Genomic DNA, 20,273 nt, shown 5'->3' with positions numbered 1-20,273 from the left:
GACTTAGTGTTTTTCACTCAGTGTTAGGTTTCAGGGGTTTGGATATATTGATGCAAGTAATTAATTGACTTTCCATTGCTCTCTAGCATTTCATTGTATAATCACACCCCGATTTACTTGTATATTATATTTTTAAATGCTACTTGCTATTATAAGCAATGCAGTTTTGAACGTTCTTAATTACATCTCCTGATGTGTATGTCTACATATTTAGTTAGGATTTAAACCTATAAATTTAATTTGTGGACAAGAACTGTACCTATTCAAATATAGCAGATAACTTCAAACTGCTTCCCAAAGTAGTTTACCAACTTACAGACTACAAGCATTGTATACATGTATCAATATTCTGCTTGTGTTGCATGCTTACCAACACTTGGTATTCTCAGACGTTTACATTTTTTGCACATTTAGTAGGTATGTAATGTTACCTTGTAGTTTTAATTTACATTCACCTGAAAACTAATGCAGTTTGTCACTAGTTTTTTTTTTTTATTAACTATTTGAATTTCCTCTTTCTGAAGCATCTGTTCAGTTATGTGGCCTATTTTTTTCTCCTGTTTTCTTATTTATTTGAAGAAGTTCTTTGGAAATTCTGGATTCTAGTCCTTTGTTATATATGTTGAAAACATATGTTAAAACAATAGACACCATTCAGATAAGAAGAGAAATTGAATGTGATCCAATTTTTAATCTTACCTTGTATGACTTACATTTTTTGTATTGTTAACAAAAAGTTCATTTATGACTGTTTATAAAAATATCCTCCTGTATCATCTATCTTCTTTAAAAGGTAGTTTATAATCAGTGATAGGACTTTGACATGTGTTCTTGAATGCAGATTTCTGATAACTTTAGACATTGTGACTTTAGCATACAGGAAAAAATCTTTCAGGACTCATGGAAAGCTGGAATGTTCATGAATATCAAGCAGAACAGGAGTTGACTGACTGAACTGAACTAATATAAGTCATCTTTTTTGACTTTGCTTAAAACATTATTGATCCTTTGTTTTGTTTTTCAGAGTCAAGGATACTTTCTTTTGAGTTATTTACAGCTTTTAACAATTGAGTAAAGTATATTCCTGTAAGCAGAATTTGTTTCTCTCTACCTGATTTATCCAGAATTTGGAAACTAATTGTAAGTATTCTTAACTAATGACAATATGATTATTTGCATAAGTGCAATCAGAATGTTCTCTTTTGTAATAGGACACAACTGGAGAAACTGGTTATTTTACCAAGACTTTAACTGTAATGGTGTGCTCTCGTTTAAGGAGTCAAACTTGACTTATAGAGCCAATAAAAGTCCTTTGGGCAAACTGGCCTCATACCTTGTCTACACAGTCCCTGTGCCGGGTTCCTGACCTGTGGCAAGTAAAGAATGTCACTTTCTGACAGGCCTAGGAGTCCCAAGTTATCTTAGGACCTCAAGAGGAGAGGAATTTACTCAACTCATAGGTATTTCAGGGTACAAAGCCATAGCTGGGCCCAGCTTTAAAAAAGTCTTATCTAAGATTCCTTTTATGAAACAAAGTTCAAAGTCAATTTAAAAAGTCTCTGTAAAAAATATTATTACTGCACTTTATACAAATCATCAGGCCAAGTATATTAAAGCAAGTCAGCCTTACCATGATTTGTCTTTAGTGGAAATGGGAAACTGGAGAGAAAAAATTATGTTTCAAGGACTATGGTACTCCTATTTTAGGTTCTAGTGTCATCAATTGCTTTTGGGTTTTTTTCTTTCCTACAATTTAGGCTGACCTTGCTCATTCCTGTGAACCAATCAGTAATCTCTGACTGCAGTTCAAAAGAAACAAGAGAGATGGGTAATATAAAAATCCAGATTAGTATTCTAATTCTGGACACATGTTGGAATCAGCTAGCATCCCATATCAGCTTGGTTCCAACAGTTGCCCAGTTCATAGAAAAACTTCTCATTTAGTTTACTTGGGATAGTTTTACTTATTTTACTTTACTGTTGTGGAATATTTTGCTGTTGTATTCTTTGTGTAGAAATACAGGATAAACTTACTAAATGTTTTATTAACTTGAACACTTATTTATCTTCTAGATATCCTTTTGTTGGGACTCAAGAGCTATGAATGGCCCATGCCATAGCAGTATTTTCTGACTGAACTCTTCTCTATCCTGAATGCAAGAGACCCATTAGTTAGGCAGTAATGTTATCCCCACTAATTAGCCTGAATGGGTTACAGAAGATGGATCTTCATCCCTCTACAACCCTTAGGATTAAGAGTTTTCTTATAAAACAGAGGGGGAAAATGTCAGAGGCATTTGAACCAGAGCAACTTCATCTTGAGCAGGGAACAAGTAAAATGAGGCTGAGACCTGTTGGGCTGCATTCCCAGGAGGTTAAGGCATTCTAAGTCACAGGATGAGGCAGGAGGCCAGCCCAAGATGCAGTTCATACAGACTTTGCTGGTAAAACAGGTTGCAGTGAAGAAACCAGCTAAAACCCATCAAAACCAAGATGGAGATGAGAGTGACCTTTGTTGGTCCACACTGCTACACTCCCACTAGCACCATGACAGTTTACAAATGCCATGACAACATCAGGAAGTTACCTTATATGGTCTAAAAAGGGGAGGTATGAATAATCCATCCGTTGTTTAGCATATAATCAAGAAATAACCATAAATGTGAGTAACCAGCAGCCCTTGGGGCTGATCTGCCTATAGAGTACCCATTCTTTTATTTCTTTATTTTCTTAACAAACTTTCTTTCACTTAAAAACAAATATATATATTGTCTAATAAAAGTTTTATCATACTTAGGTTCCTAATGCCATTGGATTATTTTTTGTGAAAGGCATGAGTTAAAAATCCAGATTTATTTATTTTTTCCATATGGATAACCAATTGCCCCAGCAGTGTTTACGATAAATTTCATCTTTCTACCACTGATCTGAAATGTCACCTTTGTCATAAATCAGGTTTCTTTATATTGGTGGGCTTTTTCTAGACTAATTTCTTTGGACTATTTTTTGGTCTCTGTGGTAAGGCCACACTGTCTTAATTTCAATAATTTAAAAATAAAAATTCTTGAAATGTAGTAAGTGATACACTCCAATTTATTATTTAGAAGAGTCAGCAATTCCTCGTCCTTTAGTCTTTCATTTTTAATCAACTCGTCAAGTTCTACATAAAGAAAATCTATTTAGAAACTGTATTTTATTGACAAAAAGAGATTCAATATCTTTATGATGCAGAATCCTTCAACTTATTAACATTCAATTTATTTAATATCTCTCTAATTTAATTCTTTAATTTTTAAGTAAGTTTTATAATTTTCTTCAGACATTTTTCACAGATTTTTGTTTGATTTGTTCCTCAGACTCCATATGTTTCTATAAAACATTAAATGACACTTAAAAATTTTTGTACATTCGAAATTTGTGATTGGTGTATACAAATGTAATTACTTTTTGTTTGCTACTTTGTATCTTACAAGCTTGCTACACTGTCTTCTAATCAATTATAATAATATATTTATTGATTTTCCTTGATGGAAATTGTTCATTAATGTTGATCATTAATGAAATTTTTGTTTTCTAATTTCCAATGTATATACTTTGACTTATTTTTCTTGCTTTATGGTCCTGGCCATCACAACTACTACAGTCATAATAGAAGTAATGATACTAAGTACCGTTGTCTTGTTTCTGATGCTATAGGGCAAGTTTTCAGTATTTCATTGTTAAGAATCATGTTAAGTATAGGGTTTTTTTGTAGTTACATTTATCCAGTAAAAACATTTTTCTATTTCTTGTGTGCTAAGAAAATCTATCATGCTTTCTTTGGAAAAGTCCCTATGCCATCTTGTTCTCAAGAAATAACAACTTTATAGGCAGAATTGATTGTTCATAGTTATTTTTGTCCTCACATTGAATGCAAACTTTAATTCTGGCTGTGAGTGAGTCAACTATCAGTCTACCCTTCACTCATTGACAAATAATTTGCTTTTCAATTCGTGTAAGATTTTTTTCTTTGTCTTTGGTTCTGCAGTTTTATTATTGTAAGTCTGTGAGAATTTCTTTTCCTTTATTTACCTTGAAAATTTTGAGGCTTTTTGAATATGTAGATTGATGTCTTTCATTTATATAAGACAAAGCTCAGATTTTTTTTTTTTCAAATATTGCCTCTACCTTAGTTTTTTTCTTCTTCTGTATATGTTTCTGTAAACTCAAATCTTAGCTTGAGTTTTTCACAGCATGCCAATCGGCTGAATTAGGCTGCAAAGCCATGTGAAGCTGGATTTTGTTTAATAAATGTTATTAACTTTGCCTTTACTACAAAGATTGGACAATTGGGAGGCTGCAGATTTTTAGGGGTTTTCTCTTAGACTCCTCATTAGTTTAATAATTCCATTTTTATATATCCCTCATCTATTATTATCCATTGAATTTTAAATTTCAATTATATGTTTTGTTTTCATAAGTTGTCTCTAGTTCTTTTTCAAATCTGCTTGGCCATTTCCTTTAATAACATAGTAATTTTTATATTCATATTTTAATACTACTTTTATTTAAAAAATATATTGGATGTATTTATTTAATATTTTATTCTGATAAGTCCATTTCTACTATTCCTATGCTTGTTTTCTGATTTGGTGTCTTCTTTGGCAGAGTGGGAGTAGGTTATGCAATTTGATCTTATCTTTATTTGAATATTATTTGTAGGAAATACTCCAGTCCAAGATGAAGGTATGTGCTCAAGAGAAAATTTCCATTTGCTTCTGTATAGCATCTGTGTGTATTACCTACTTTGGAACAAATGTACGTTCAGTTTTTGGTGTAAGATTTTCAGGATAACAATCCATGTGAATTTAAGCTACAAACCCATGTGAAACTAGCTTTTACTTATGAAAACTCAGGGTAATGTCTTTACTTTCACTTTTACTTATAAATGTTGGACCTCTGGAGTCACAGCTGTTTAAGGATATTCTCTTAGACTCCTTACTCTGGCAGGCCTTAGGCCTTATAAGGCCTTTGTGTCTTGTTCTTTGAGTCCTAGAAGACCATGTTAGAAACATCGCAGGTTTACTTTGTTTAGTAAATCTTTCAGGATTAAACCTAGCTTCAATAATTCCTTAACACTCTATTTCCCACTTTAATTTAGATTTTAATTTTAATATTCCTTATTTTCTTTTGAATTAATCAATTTAAGTAGATATCTGGCGTTTTCAGAAGTTTTTCAGTGGGAAAGTGGGTGTTCCATATTTCCAGAAAGGAAAGTCTCAGTATTTGATTTTTGACTAGCAAATATCAATATAAAACTTAGAAAAGAAAAAAAGTTACCATTGTTTTTTAATAATTCCTTATAGCTTGGATGTTCTCAGCACATGCATGCCAGCAGTTAGTGATTCCTGACTATGGAGAGTTGTGTGGGACAGAGACCAATGAGAGCTGCTCCCAGTGGAAAGGTTAGTTTTGGTGAGGGCCCCTGGGAGTTTCATTGTGCAATGTTTAAAATGACAGGAATAATGTTAGCATGTGTATCACAGATAGGATTGCTGGATAAAATCAGGACATCCAGTTAAATTTGAATTTCAGATGAACAATACTTTTTTAAAACATATGTTCCCATATTCTCTTGCATCCAGTCATCTCTCATTACAAATATCCAAGTAACATTGGATATGATAGAATATATGATTTATGAACACTCCATTGTGACTTACTGAAAGCCTCAAAGAAATAGTCTTCAAATTTCAGTGTGCAGTACGAATCACCTGGAAGATCTGGTCAAACTACAGATGCTGATTCAGTAGGTCTGGGATGGAGCATGAGATTCTGCATTCCTAACATGGATGGGTTCTGCTGTGTTAACATGGAAACTGCTCAGCGAGTAAGAGAAATGTCAAGCAATAATCTCTGCTCAACAGGAAAGAATTTCTTGCTGCTCCCTCCTGGATCCTTCAAGGCAGAATTAATTTTCTCAGGTTCTGAACTTTATTATTAAGCATGCACATAAATAACACTAATAAAGTGTGACTATAGACCCAATTCTTGTAGCATATTCTCCAAAATACCACCTCACTATTTAAAATGCTAAGGTATTGGAACCCACTACTGTTCTCTTTACCACTTTGTATAGATATAAGTAGTTCAGGATATTTCACAGATAACCAAATACATATCACTTTGCTATTTATTATATTCCCTGGAGCAAGTCAATATAAACTTGAAGGTAAGGAGCTATTTCAAATAAACAGATTTCTATAAAGCCACACTTTATATCCCTATATATTGGAGCCAGAACTGGATGAATGTTAGGAAACCCTGTATCTTCTATTGAAGGAAGTTTTATACCTGTTGAATTTTCACGAGGTGGATGTAATTTTAAATGCAGAAACTTTAGAGTAACAGAGATAGAATGACAGAGACATGCTAGAATAATTTCCATATGTATTTACCTCCCTATCTGTCCTACCCTCTCACCAGTTTCAGACTGCATTTATGATATAAAAATGGATGGGAATGCCTGGAATATGTAGAGCAACTCTGTGGGATTAGATTTTTCAACATTTTGTTACAGGTTGGAAATGTTCTCTTCATCCTTGGGAAAACCTGTTCTCAGTTTTTCCATGAGATGAGTACATCACTCATTCAAACTTATGAAGAGTTAAAAATGTCCATAATGGTACAATATAACATGACTAAAGAGTATGAGCTCTGTATTATCTTTTCATCCTGTCTTTTTTGGTCTGTAAGTGCATTTTAAAATTTGCTTCTCTTCCCATTGTAGTTCAGTATTGGTCATTGTTTGCCATTATTGTGAAATTTTGTTTTATTTATTTTTTCCTAGAATTACCATAAAATAAATACAAATAATGGTACTCTTTTTCCTGATTTATCAAGTGTCATTTCTTTTGTGTGTGAATGGGTATATTTCATTAATGGCTTCTGTGGTATAACTCTGTAATTAGTATTTATATATTAGCTACAGTATCTGTTCTTAGGAAAAAAGAATTATATAGTATAAAATTGAATGTTTTAAAGCATTCAAGTAAACCAAAAATATTTCCTCAAAAATGTGTTGAAAGGATGTAACAATCCAGCATGTGATTTTAATTAATGTCCAAGTAACTAAAAATGTATTTAGTTCATAAAGAAAACATATTGACATCTAATTATGGATCATAGAATTTGGTGCAGCAAAACTGTAGTGCATCTGTTCAGTGAAAACATAATCATGGAGAATACGAAATGGCACAATATATAATGAAAATTGAAATAATGCACAAATAAGACCATTAAAAAATCACAGTGTGAAACCAAATAGAGTTGGGTTTTATAAAGAGAAGATTGGTAGTTCTAGATTTACTGGTAACAGAGATTGTCAAATTCATACAAAATGTACTCACTATGCTAATTTTAATGGTAGTACAGCAGAATATTCCCTCTTTTCTCTTTTAATGAAATTCAAAAATTTAAAGTAGAAGCGGGAAGTTGTCACCATTAGCACACTTTCATATTTTCAGACTAATAACATAATATGTATAGTTTTAACTAAGGATTATCTTTTGGTAAGTCATTTTTAAAAATTAATGATGCTAAAGGCTAACAGATGCCAAGAATAGTAACATTATTTATTGTATAAATGACATTATTTTTACAGTATTCCTGGTTCAACCTCCTTTCCTCTTTCTATTGATTTGGCTCATGCCCTCACTCCCTCTTACGTAGGATTTCAGTATCATTGATAGCCCATCAACTGGTTTCCTTGATTCGTAGTGGATCCCAGACCTTCTGGTCGCTTTCCTTTTCAATCTCTTATGTAATTTACAGCAGTGGTTCTCGGATTTGAGCTTGCATAGGAATTACCTGGAGTACTTGATAAAACACCGAACGGTGGACTTCCAGAGGTTCTAATCCACTTGGTCTGGGAAGAGGCCTGAGAATTTCCATTTCTAACGAGTTCCCAGGTGATGCTGATGCTGCAGGTTCAGGGACCACACTTTGACAACCACTTCCTTGGAGCCTTATAGATTACCTTAAAACCAGTCTGGCCCTAATACTCCCATTTCTACAACCCTTTTTTTATCTCGTAGGAGTATTTAGAATCAAGCTAAACTTAGCAGGGTATTTAGCAATTGCTATCATGTGCCCCACCCATTTCAAGTCTGTCTTTTCTGCTCATCTTTAAGTTGTTTTCCCCTGGACCCTTAACACTACAGCACATAGAGTAACTAATGCGTTATTCTCCATATGGTTCAAATATGGAGAATTCTCCACAATTTTCCATATTGTCCAAATGGTTTCCTACCTTCATCCCATTGTTATGTTACTCCAATTAATCTAGAAAGCTCTTCTTGATCTCTATATTTCAGTCATACAAGTTTCAGTCCAAATATTTCATCCCCCATAAGGCATCCTTGGTTCTCTCTCATTTACTTAAGTCACAAGTAATGTGGCACTTCTCTGAAGTCTTTCTGCATTTCATTTCTCTTACATTTCATTTCTACTTTCTCTACATTTTATTATTTTTACTTAGATACATATCTAAATTCTTCCATTAGCTTGTAAGGTATTTCAGAGCACATTTTGGGTTTTATTATCTTTTCTAGCACAGCATCTTAGAAAGAGAAGTCATTAATATATATGTGTGGATTTCTGTTATTTATATAATAGTCATGAAAATGGAAGTAATAAACATGATATTATATGATAATAATAAGAGCAACTAATAGCTACTGGATTCTTATTATGTGGCTAGGCATGGTTCTAGTTTCACTCATTACTTCATTTAACTTGTTTGTTATCCCCATATTTTCATTCTCATTTTATAGGTGAATAAACTGAGGCACCAAGAAGTTAAGTGACTATAGTCACCCAACTAATAAGTACAGTAGCTGGGATGTGATCTCCATTAATAAGCCTCAAGAATCAAATGACCTGATTCCTTAGATAATGAAACTTTTAGTACCATAAAATAAAGATGCTTAAAACTTTGGTACAAAGTAGACAGCTATATCTACACTTATTCTGTAGTTTAAAAATCTCTCTAAATAATGATGGCCACTGACTCATATTCAGTAGCAAAGTAGCTTCAAATATTCTTCCAGTTGTAACTCTTGATCCATTCCACTTATATGGTCACTTATACACAGTCACATGAAACCTAAAGTACCCATTGTCTTGTTCCTATGAAGGCATGGTAAGACATGTTTCTCTAAGAGTGCACTCTGGCCTCCTTGAATCAGTGCTACCTTAGGTGTTTGGGAAAAATAGTCTCAGAATTCACCCAAATAAATTAAATTTGCATTTCCCCCCAGGTATCCTGGTGGTTCTTATGTACACTCTTTTCAGTATAGCTCTCTCTCAGGATCATCAAACTCATGAATATGGCCTATCAACAGCATTCTCTCAGTACGCGAGGGATGAAGCATGGGGAAGTCGATTCTAGTTGGTGACAGTCCTGAGTTAGGTTTCACATAGGATGCCTAAGAAGGCAAAAAGTCCAAGTGGAGATTTGTTTGGATTACCAGGGATTCTCTTAAAATGATGGTAACGTGGAGAGTTAGTATAGGTTATTTTAATCAAGTACTCAAGTCCCTCTCCTTTTAACACACATAGAACTAGGCTGTTCTAACATTTGTTAATCTGAGATAATATACCACCACCTTTTAAAGGAAAACACAACAAACACCTCTTTGATCTTCATAGTTAACTCAAATTCTATTTAATATAAAGTTTCTTAAATATTGTACAAACGTAACACAATGTTTACATTTTATACAGCTATAAAATTAAACCTAATGTTTAAGTTCAAACAAAACTACAGAAACATAAAATTCAAGTAAGAAACATTTAAAATGAGCCAGAATTTTTATTTAAACTATATTTCTCCTGTTATATTTAAAAGTGACAAATGTACCTCTTTGTTTACTGTGTCACTTGCTGTCAACTTAATTTTTATGCTTTAGAGCATAAGGGGCTATAATTTAATTCATCATCATTATAACTATTTCTCCTTTTTAACTGTTATTTTAAACTACCATTCTATTATTTTCATGGATCAATCAATTTAAGAATATGTACACAATATAAAATATAGTAATACAATTGATCAAAAATTAAATGAGAAATTCTCCAGAACATATTTGTCTTTATGTGCTCTGATAATGAACTGTCGTAAGATAGTCTGTAGTCAATGAGCACTTCAAAGACTGGCCTTTGCTGTCTGTCAGGGAGGTTTTTCTCTGGTCAGTATGTTTCTACAATTGTAAGCTTTTTGATAACTCAATATCATTCAGAATGCATGCTGGGCATCATTTGGCCTTCAGTCACTTAGAATATGTTCAAATGTAACTTAAGTACCTGGTCACAGGTAGTCACATAGTTGGGATGGAATATGCAAATACCAGCTTTCCAAAATTCTTTTAGAAAAGAAAATATAACAGTAAAACAAAACAAAACTTCCAGAGCTCCAAAGCCAAAATGAGTAGACCTTTGCTCTTGGGGTCCTTAGAAACCTGAAATCATTCATTGGAGCACTGGTTTGGATTGGGAGTAGAGTAAAAGAGGAAATTAGTACAGGAGAAGACAAATTTTGGGTAATGGGCACCTCAAGGGGTAAGAGATTTATTAGATATTCAAAAAGAAGAGGGCTTAAAGAAGGAAAGAATCCTACGAGGATAACATTGTAAAAGTAAAAAATAAACCACTGGCACTCTTGTCTATTATTTTATGTCCTCTCTTGACACTTTCCTTGCAGGCCACTTAAAATCCCACAGTCAGGCAACTCTATGCTATACAATAGAGGACTTCTGATACAAGTAAATTGAACAAAGCAGCTTAAGGTACTCAGGTTGATTTTTTGGGGTCTCCGTTCTGCTACAGCTTATAGTGACAGGCTTGCATATATCACATGTGTTGTTCTGCGATTTTCACCCTGGATTTCAAATTGCTTAAGGTCATTTGAATATCTTCAAATTCACTATATCAAATTGATAACACTTCCAAGAATAAAGGAACAAAGTTTGCTTTCCTGGCTTCAGAAAGAAAATTTCTTCTTAAACATCCTTTATGGATACAAATCTGAATTAGTTCTGAAGAGTTCCATATTGAAAGAGTTTAAAACTATTTTTCTCCTGAAACTTATTTTATTGTATAACAACTCACTTTGTGCAGACATCCTTCTTCAGATCTAATCTAAACCCTCTGTACTGCATTTTATTCTTTTCCCTTTGTTCTGGCTCAGCAATCAGAAGAACAGATGGCCATCTTCTGTCAGTACTTGAAGACTGTTTCTAAGAAACATTAAGCCTCCATCAGGCTCACTTGTTAATGCAAAAGTCCTACTCAGGACAGAAGCTGGGACAATCTTTGAAGTCATCAGGTAAGTCTTAAAGCCCCAGTTTTACTTTTCCTTATTTTCAGTCACTTAATATCTTTAGTTTTTCTGTTTTTCTCATCTATAGCTTATCAAACAACCTTCAGATGTATAACTGTTAACCTTATCCACATGAAAGTGTAAATAATTGCTACAGTGTAAAATGTAAGCTATTGAAGAAGATGGCTAAATTTTAACAAAGAGCATTTTTTCTTACATTTATGTTTTAATTGTAGGGTTACTATATAAATTAGATAAAGGAAGGTAGAAGACTACTGTCAACATCACTGAAATCATTTTGTGTAGGTGATCAGATAAAATGCTCCATATTTGTACAGAAGCTCCCCTCAGCTGTGATTTGTTCAACAAGTATTCCTTGAACATCTAGAGTCTGGGACCTGGGAATCTAGCAGTGAACCAGACAGTGTCTTAGCGAAGTAGCAAAGTAATATCCATTTGGGCATAGAAACCCAATAACGAACCAACAAGAATAAGAAAACACTGGGTGTGAAAAATGCAGAGAACTAGTATAGGGTGGGGTGACAAAAGAGTGACTGCCTGGCTACCTTTAGATTTGGGAGTCAGGAAAGGCTCTTCCCAGATAAGTTAACATCTGAGTTGGAATCTGAATAAGAAGGCAGAGTCAGTCGTACTCAATGAGGGAGAATGGTGCTCCAGGGAGAGATAAATATACCACAGTGTTGTTTTAACCATAGTACATTCATATCATTTTATTGCAGTGCAGTCAAACCTTATTTCATTGTACTTTGCTGTATCAAGCTTTGCAGATAGTGTTATTTTTACAAGTTGAAGGTTTGTGGCAGTCTCACATTAAGCAAGTCTATAGTATCATGTTTCTGATAGCATGTACTCGCTTTTATCTCTGTGTCACATTTTGGTAATTCTTACAATATTTCAAAGTTCTTCATTATTATTGCATGATCCTTACTGTCACGTGATATGTTGTTATAGTAATCTACCATCAGTGATCTCTAATGGTACTGTTGTCATTGTTTTGGGGTGCCATGAGCTACACTCATAGAAGACGGTGAACTTAATCAATAAATGTGTGTGTTCTGACTGCTCCACTGACCATTCTCCAGTCTTCCTCCCTTTCCTTTGGCCTCCCTCTTCCCTGGGACAAAAATATTGATATTAGGCCAGTTAGAAGCCTTACAATAGCTTCTAAGTATTCAAGTGGAAGGAACGGTTCCATGTTTCTTACTTTAAATCAAAAGCTAGGAATGATTAAGCTCAGTGAGGAAGACATATTGAAAGCTGAGATAGGCTGAAAGCTAGGCCTCTTGCACCACACAGTTAGCCAAGTTGTGGATGCAAAAGGAAACATTTTGAAGAAAATTAAAAGTGCTACTCCAGTATACACACAAATGATAAGAAAGTGAAACAGCCTTATGACTGATACAAAGAAAGATTTAGTGGTCTGGATAGAAGATAAAGTCAGCCACAACATTCCCTCAAGCCAAAGCTTAATCCAGAGCAAGGCTTTCACCCTCTTCAATTTTCTGAAGGTGGAGAGAGGTGAGAAAACTGCAGAAGAAAAGTTGGAAGCTAGCAGAGGTTCGCTAAGGTTTAAGGAAAGAAGCTGTTTCCATAACGTAAAAGTGCAAGGTGAAGCGGCAAATTATCTGGAAGATCTAGCTAAGATCATAGATAAGGGTAACTACACCATACAGCAGATTTTTCCGTGTAGATGAAACAGTCTTATATTGCAAGAACATGCCATCTAGGGCTGTTATAGCTAGAGAGAAGAAGTCAGTGCCTGGCCCCAAAGCTTCAAAGAACAGGCTAACTTTCTTGTTAGGGGATAATGCAACCAGTGACTTTAAGTTGAAGTCAGAGTTCATTTACCATTCTTAAAATTCTAGGGCCTTTAAGAATTGTGCTATCTACTCTGCCTATGCTCTACAAATGGAAAAAGAAAGCCTGACTGACAGCACACCTGTCTATAGCATGGTTTATTGAATATTTTAAACTGACTGTTGAGACCTACTGCTCAGAAAAAGAAAAAAATTCTTTCAAAATATTACTGCTCATTGACAATGCACCTGTTCGCCCAGAAGCTCAGATAAAGATAGAGGTACAATGAAATGAGCGTTGTTTTCATACTTGCTAACACGATATCCATTCTGCAGCCGATGGATCAAGAAGTAATTTCAACTTTCAAGATTGTTATTTTAAAAATCCATTTCATAAGGCCGTAGCTGCCAGAGACATTGATTCCTATGATGAATCTGGGAAAAGTAAGTCAAAAAAAATTCTGGAAATGATTCATCATTACAGATGTCATTAAGTACATTTGCAGTTTAGGGGAGGAAGTCAAAATATCAAGATGAACAGGAGTTTGGGAAGAAGTTGATTCCAACTCTCATAATGACTTCAAGGAGTTCACAACTTCAGGAGAGGAATTAACTGCAGATGTAGTGGAAATAGAGAATTAGAATTAGTGGATTACCTGAAGATGTGACTGAATTGCTACAATCTCATGATAAAACTTGAAAAGATGAAGAATTGCTTTTTATGTATAAGTAAAGAAAATGGTTTCTTGTTATGTAATCTACTCCTGGTGAAGATATTGTGAATACTTTTGAAATGACGACAATGGATTTAGAACATTACAAAAACATAGTTGATAAAGCAGCAGTGGCAGTGTTTGAGAGGATTGACTCCAATTTTGAAAGAAGTTCCATGAGTAAAATGCTATCAAACAGCACTGCATACTACAGAAAATCTTTTGGGAAAGAGAGTCCATAGATGGTGTAAACTTTATTGTAGTCTTACTTTAAGAAATTGCCACAGCCACCACACCCTTAGGTAACTGACGTTCTGATCAGTTATCAGCCATCAACACCTAGGGAAGACCCTCCACCAGTAAAAAATTACAGCTTGCTAAAGGCTCAGATGATTATTAGTAATTTTTAGCAAAAAAGTGTTTTTAAGATATGCGTTTTTAAAACATAATTATGTTGCACACTTAAAATTAATAAACTATAGTTTAAATATAACTTTTCTATGCATGGGAAAACCAAATAACACGTGTGACTCACTTTATTGCTATATTTGCTTTATTGCAGGGGTCTGGAATAAACTGAAATATTCTCAAGGTATGCCTATAATATGTTGCTTCCCAATGGTTCATTTGTCTACTAAGACCTATAGATATTTATACTATTATCCAATACAAATATTTTTTATTTTTACATCTTTAGTATCCTATGTGGTTTTCCTTATAAAGAATAAGAACCAGCAACACACAGTAGCTAACTTCTGTAGTACCAGCACTTTGAGAGGCTGAGGCATGAGAATCGCTTGAGCCCAGGAGTTCAAGACCAGCCTAGGCAACATATAAATAACCCATCTCTAAAAAATTTTTTTTAATTAGCCAGGTGTGATGGCATGTGCCTGTGGTTCCAGCTACTCAGAAGGCTAAGGCAGGAAGATCTCTGAGTCAAGGAAGTCAAAGCTTTAGTGAGCACTGATTTTGATGCTGTATTCTAGCTTGGGTGACAGAGAGAAACCCTATTTAAAGCAAAACAAAAAACAAACAAAATAATAATAATAATAAAAGACTAAGAACCAACAATCATTCACTTTATCATATATTTTTTCATTTCACATTTTATTTAAAAACTGTCATGCTATATTCTCACCTTCAATGAACACCACTATTCTGTATTTAGTATCTTTATCAAACTTAATTTATAAGTATCTTTTGGATTTTTCCAGGTTTTTGATGAAAATAGAAGTCTAAATTTGGACTTTACTATTATGATGAAGTTCTTGAGGGGAGTATGGTAGGAGGGATTAAAAAGAGGAATTTTTTTCAGCTGTGAAAATTTAACATATCTCTTTTTTAGGCTATGTGTTATAAGAATTTGTATAGGTTATAGTTGAGAGGGATGGAGCTTGAAATAGCACTGAGGTAATTTTTTAAATCATCACTTGTATCAACAAAATCCTTGTATAGAACAAATCTGTTTAAGTTTTGGACATCTAGAGTCGGTATATGCTACTGATTGTCCAATATTCTGTGGCCCCACATCAGCTACTTTCAACTTTCTATACAGATAAAGAAGAAATAATTGTTTTCACTGATTAGGAGAATGCAATCCTTTTAATACTTTGCGTATCAATGTTACCTTTTTATGTTTATTAATTAAAATGCTGATAAGAGAAGAATTAAGATAAAAAAGAGAAATTGTCTGTACCTTTTCCTCACAAACATGCTCTTAAACATTGGCCCACTGATGATGCAATATTCTTGTGAGAGTAGCCTCTACATTCAACACATTGTGTTTATTCACACTTTACTCATTCACTATGACAAATTTACCAATACGAATGAGACCATCAGCGAGCCTACTGTAGAAATATACATACTTTGATACTTAATGCGCATGCTTTTTTTGTTGAGGTAGAAGATGAATTTTGTTGAGCTAACTCAAGAATTTCTGAATGAAGGTGGAAAATGCATATTCCCCAAATAAGCAAGAGGTATTTGTGGCTAAAACCATTATAGGGTCCAAAATTCTGAGGAGAGACATTATTTTATATTCGCTTCAGAGAAACATTATTTATCTCTGTTGGCCAACATACTTTGAAACAACTATTTGGTTTTAATGAATATATACCTTGCCACTGTGCCATCAGTAATTTGAACAGCTTGAAATACTGTATGTCATCTTACATTGCTTTCCCTTTGTAGCAAACACAATCACTGGATTGTTTTTCATTGATTTAAAAACATTGACTTGCTGAAGTATGAGCCTGTGTGCAGTCATATTTCTTGTTCTTTCTTCCTCAGCAAAGCCTGCGATAATTCTTTGATTTTTAAGCAGGTGTCATGCATCAGATCCAAGTGCTTAATAAATGCACCAGAAGTATATTTTCCTTAAGGCCTTGTGTTTATCCCATTTTCATTTATCTTGTGAAATATTTCAAATGCTTTTCTAAACTCCTGGGAAAGAGCAGGTTAGCATTTCCACTTGGCAAGCAGAACTATAAGTATAAGCCACCCCTGTCTATTGTGACCTTAACCAACATTAGTAATTCCCAGCCTGTATGCCAAGGGCCCTTGAGGAGTGATGAAAGTTATTGGATAGGGCCCATCAATCCATATGTACGGTAAGCATTTTCTTTGGTAATCTGAATAAATATATCTAACATAAAACGTACTGTTTTTTCCAAATGCATATAAATTCTATCAATAAAATACAACTACATTCATAAGTGATCTTGAATTCATGGTGGTTTTTTAATTTTATATTTTCTCAGTTAATGGATAGTCCAACTGGATTATCTGCATTTTTTTTTCAATGTAATTGACAGTGCTCAATGCATTACATTTTAAGAAAAGATGATGTTATTGACCACAGGTATTGTATTTAAACCAAATTGAAATAATTTTTGTTATACTAATATTGTGAGCTGGCTACTAGCAATTTCACTTTCATTTTATCAATATTATACTAATAAATTAATCATAATATAACTAACAATAACCATAATAACTATTGTATTGAGTGCAGGCAGTCATTTCATTTTTACACCAACCCTGTAAAATTATTATTATTATGATTCCCATTTCACTAAGAGGAAATCAAGACATGGAGACTTCAAGAGAATTGCCTTAGCACCCACAGTTAACTAGTAAGTAATGTGAACTTTAAATCCTAGTTTAGCCACCTGACTCCAAACACCTTGTTCTGTTGATTCCATCACATTGCAGAGCAGTATGACATGTAAGACGTACAGATCGATGCTGTGCTTAATTCTGGAAGGCATTGATTTGTGCAAGAGATATGATGGGAACTTCCTTAATTTATATCGAATCTAATCAGTAATGATTCTTTAAAAACATTCATTTGATGAAGATTTGTTTGTGAAATCCTTAAAAACACGAACACTATTCAAAATGGGCAATTACAGTTACTACCCTTTATTACTAAACTAGCAACCGCCTACTAGACATGGCCCATTTTTACCTGCTGTTTCAAATATCAAGAAAAGGCCAAGACAGCAGGGCGGCGGTGGCTCACACCTGTAATCTCAGCACTCTGGGAGGCTGAGGTGGGCGGATCACGAGGTCAGGAGATCAAGACCATCCTGGCTAACATGGTGAAACCCTATCTCTACTAAAAATACAAAAAATTACCCGGGCATGGTGGCGGGCGCCTGTAGTCCCAGCTACTCGGGAGGCTGAAGCAGGAGAATGGCGTGAACCCGGGAGGCGGAGCTTGCAGTGAGCCCAGATCGCCCCACTACACTCCAGTCTGGCTCCAGCCTGGGCGACAGAGCGAGACTCCGTCTCAACAGAAGAAAAAAAAAAAAAAAAAAAAGAAAGAAAGAAAGAAAAGGCCAAGACAATAATGGAGAGAATCAAGCAATGAGATGAAAATTTAAAGGAGTATGGAAGAAAAGGAGGAAAGAGAGTTCCGCGCAGTTCAGTCTTTAAAAGTTGAAAGATCTAGGGCATTATCAGTTAGTCTCTGGAGATTTCCAGCTCATTTTTTTCATTCCTGATTCCTCTGGTAAACTAGGTGCTAGCCTCACTTACCCCCTCTCTTCTGCATCCTTCTTCTCATTATTCTCCTTTCCACTGTGGAAAGAAACTCCTACTGTTTGTTTACAATCCAGAGTTTTAAAGAGGCTGAACTAAAATTGGCTGCTTCTGGGACATCCCTGCCAATGGATGGGATCCAAATTGGCTCTGCCATGAAGAGGCAGCTATGCCCACATAAGGATATTTTGGCTTAGTGCTTCTGTCGTCTCATTGCCAGGCAGACAATCATCCAGGAGTGGGAAAATACAGCCGGGGCAACTGTTTATAGCTAGAGTGGTCAGCTGGTTGGAACACTAGTCTGAAGGACAGGCTATCTGGATGTCATGTTTAGCTCCTCATGGGAAGAACTTAATAATGTTGGACAAATCACTTAGTCTCTTAGCTCCCAATTTGATGGACAAGGACCACAGTACATATACCTCCTGTGTACCCAGGAGTATTTTTTATAAGTGCTCCGTTTATTTCTTCCAGTTTTGAGTGCATTGAAGGTAACTTTCTTTTCTGAAACGAGACCAGAGAAATAACTCTTTCGCTGTAGCTTTGCTAGTGATACAGTCAAGTTTAGAAGAAAGAACAATTCTCCCGGCTCTAGAAGAAAGACTTCCCTTTAGATATTTCTCATGGGCTAACACATTACCTGAAGATGGGAAGACAGGGTGTGTGTACAAAAATCACATGTAGAAAGCATATGTGTAAAACATAGACATATATACAGTATTTATGTAAAGATGTCTTTATCTAGACATTTCAGCATAGCTCCTAGTTAAGCCACAACTTTTATAACAGGAAAGCAAATCAGATTTGACTGCATTGGCTGTTTAAGTGAAGGAGCCACACAGATGGGCAAGAAGCACAGACAAATTGCTTTTGGCTCTGCTTTCCTTTATAACAACATCAGATATTTTTAGTTTCTTTTTCTTTATGCGTTGTGCATGTTTCTGCCTCATATAGAAAGTCATTGCACATTGTCTTCATCAGTTTTGCCACCCTCCACTAGTAGGCAAATTTAGCATTTCATTTACCTTTTAAATTTCTGAGATCTGAAGTTATTATAGGAAAATTCCATTGTCCAGATGTAGATGATGGCCAAGAAATAGGTTAATGTCATGGAAATAGTTCTTATTAGGAGAAAAGGGAAACTTACATTTTGGACCTCATGGTGGAGGAATATTTCTGGAGGAATATATCGCAAGATAGATTTCCACATTGGTTGGAATTACACAAACTTCAGTTTCAAGAATTAGAAAAAATGTTTTCTACGACAGACCCTGCATTAATGTGATGAACTGAGAGGTTCATTAAAATAATTATGTAGGCCACCTGTGGTGGCTCACACCTATAATCCCAGCACTTTGGGAGGCCGAGGTGGGCAGATCACCTGAGGTTAGGAGTTCAAGACCAGCCTGACCAAAATGGTGAAACAAAGTCTCTACTAAAAATACAAAAAATTAGTCGCACCTGTCATCCCAGCTACTCTGGAGGCTGAGGCAGGAGAATCACTTGAACCCGGGAGGTGGAGGTTGCAGTGGACCGAGATCACACCATTGCAATCCAGCTCGGGCAACAAGAGCAAAAATCCATCACAAAAAAAAAATTATGTAAAGCCCTCGTAAACATTTTACAGGTTGTCCACTTTGTTTTCATGATCTTTTATTTCCAAGTCAGTGGCAGTAGTTGCTATTCTCATATCCAGGTTCCTTGTAATACTACGGTGTCAGGTTAGAAAGAGATGAGTATTCTATAGATTCCATTAAGTATTCCAGCAGACTTTCTCATAATTATTATTGTCCTCCATGACCAGTTTATGAGCAAGAAATTAAGAACATGTGACTCAAACAGTACAGCAATTGCTTAAAAAGCTATTCACAGAGCTACCATATAACCAACCAAATAATTTCACTTCTAGGTATCTAGCTGAAACTTGTGTTCATATGAAGATTTGTCAACCAATGTTTATGGTAGCATTATGGATAATAGTTCAAAATTGGGAACAACACAAATGTCCATCAAATGGTAAGTGAATAAAGAGAATGTGGTATATTTATACAAAGGAATACAGTTCAGCAATAAAATCCATGAATTGTGCATACAGGAAACAACAGATTAACCTCAAAAACATTATGCCAAGTGAAAGAAGCCAGACACTAAGACTACGTATTGTATGTTTAAATTTATATGACACTTCTAGAAAATGTAAATCTATGAAGAAAAAATATAGATCACTGGTTTCCTGGGTCTGATTAACAGAGTGGAAATCAACTGCAAAGAACATGAGGCAAGTTTTTGGGGTGATGAAAATGTTTTAAATTTGGGGGTGTTGGTTGCACAATTATA

General features: G+C 34.8%; 1 long non-coding RNA gene across 1 annotated transcript in view; it reads right to left on the bottom strand.

Moving 5' to 3' along the window:
* Window positions 1-18,000, bottom strand: part of LOC114678699 (uncharacterized) — a 66,336-nt gene extending 48,336 nt beyond the window's left edge. The window contains exon 1 of the long non-coding RNA XR_003730161.2: window positions 17,934-18,000. This is a non-coding gene — a long non-coding RNA (uncharacterized LOC114678699). The remainder of the gene's footprint in view (window positions 1-17,933) is intronic.
* Window positions 18,001-20,273: the final 2,273 nt, after the last annotated feature.

Source organism: Macaca mulatta, chromosome 6, assembly GCF_049350105.2.
Source record: "Macaca mulatta isolate MMU2019108-1 chromosome 6, T2T-MMU8v2.0, whole genome shotgun sequence".
Lineage (NCBI taxonomy): Eukaryota > Metazoa > Chordata > Mammalia > Primates > Cercopithecidae > Macaca > Macaca mulatta.
This window is presented reverse-complemented; position numbering and strand designations above follow the sequence as displayed.